This window comes from Contarinia nasturtii, unplaced genomic scaffold, assembly GCF_009176525.2.
Source record: "Contarinia nasturtii isolate CC-2019 unplaced genomic scaffold, AAFC_CNas_1.1 Cnas_scaffold_6470, whole genome shotgun sequence".
NCBI classification, from domain to species: domain Eukaryota; kingdom Metazoa; phylum Arthropoda; class Insecta; order Diptera; family Cecidomyiidae; genus Contarinia; species Contarinia nasturtii.
The window spans coordinates 1-1,822 of record NW_022203727.1 but is presented as its reverse complement, the minus strand read 5'-3'; positions in this window follow the sequence as shown (position 1 = coordinate 1,822).

The window sequence follows — 1,822 nt, the reverse complement described above, 5'->3', positions numbered from 1 at the left end:
ACGTCGTACGTCGTACGTCGTACGTCGTACGTCGTACGTCGTACGTTGTCCGCCGTACGCAAAATTTGTCCATCGATTATCTCACCCCCCAGAAAAGTTATTTAAAATCTGACTTCACGGGATGATTGGGGGTCCCGAGGAATAGAAATCATTAGATTTTGAGCGATTTTGGTTGATGGAAAAAAATTTCATGCCTGGAGTGATACCTATGAAAAAGAGTCCAATTTTCGTCCAAAAGTCATACTTAATGTAGACTTAAACACTCAAAAATATGTAATGGGGGGTTTTTTGGCACGAGAAAACCGAATCCGAGGTTAGTTTTGAGATACAATCAATTTTTGATACAGTTTCCTTGAAAAAATCACAAAAAAATTGAATTTTCGTATGGGAGCCATGCCTGTTTGCTACTTTAATGACGCGAAACTTTGCACAGACTATTTTTTACACAAAATAATAACATTCTGAAAGTTTGAAGAGATTTCAATCAAAATTAGGGGTAACTCCCATACAAAAATTACAATTTTTGGCTCAAATATTTTGTATGGGAGGTACTCTTGATTTTGGTTGAAATTTCTCCAAACCCTCCGAATGTTATTTGTGAAAAAAATAACCTGTGCAAAGTTTCACGCCATTAAGGTAGCATACAGACATGGCTCCCATACAAAAATCCAAATTTTTTGTGACTTTAGTTATGAAAAGTGTTTCAAAAATAATTTTTATGGCAAAATTAACGTCAGACATATTTTTTATAGTGTTTTGTTTGAAAATAGAATACTTTTAAATGCCGCACAAATGGGTTCATCATGAAAGTGTTAAAAATCTTTTCTCGGGTACTTCTGCTATTAAATTAAAGAATATTTCGTTGCCAAAGTTGAAACATATTTTTTGGTTTCGAACTTTACGACGCTTGAAAGGCTTGAAAAATCGAACAAATATTATTTTGAACTTTCTTAATAAAATACGCAACTACCACCGTGCGGAAAAGTTCGTCTTACTCCCGTAAGACTCTTTATTTTAAATTACACAAAGCGGTTATGAATATTTTGTATGGTCTATTGAAACTCTGCACATCCTGAGCAGGAATAAAATAATAAAACTTACCTGATATAATAATTTGTGATAATCCATCCTTGTGTTGTAGATATGATAAGATCCCCATATTTCTTCAAGTTAAACAATGATTTTATGAATGTTTTGCTTATGATCTGTTAAAAAAATGATTAAAAAAATATTTATTCAAGATTTTTTTTTTTTGATATTGTTCATTTTTCATCCTGAGCAGGAATAAATAAAGAGTCTTACGGGAGTAAGACGAACTTTTCCGCACTGTGGTAGTTGTGTATTTTATTAAGAAAGTTCAAAATAATATTTGTTCGATTTTTCAAGCCTTTCAAGCGGCGTAAAGTCCGAGACCAAAAAATATGTTCCAACTTTGGCAACGAAATATTCTTTGATTTAATAGCAGAAGTACTCGAGAAAAGATTTTTCACACTTTCATGATGAACCCATTTGTACGACATTTGAAAGTATTCTATTTCTAACAAAACACTATAAAAAATATGTCTGACGTTAATTTTGCAATGAAAATTATTTTTGAAACACTTTTCATAACTAAAGTCACAAAAAATTTGGATTTTTATATGGGAGTCATGTCTGTATGCTACCTTAATGGTGTGAAACTTTGCACAGGCTATTTTTCTCACAAAAAAATAACATTCGGAGGGTTTGGAGAAATTTTAAGCAAAAGTAAGAGCACCTCCCATACAAAATATTCGTTTTTGATCCAAAAATTGAAAATTTTGTATGAGAGGTACCCCTAATT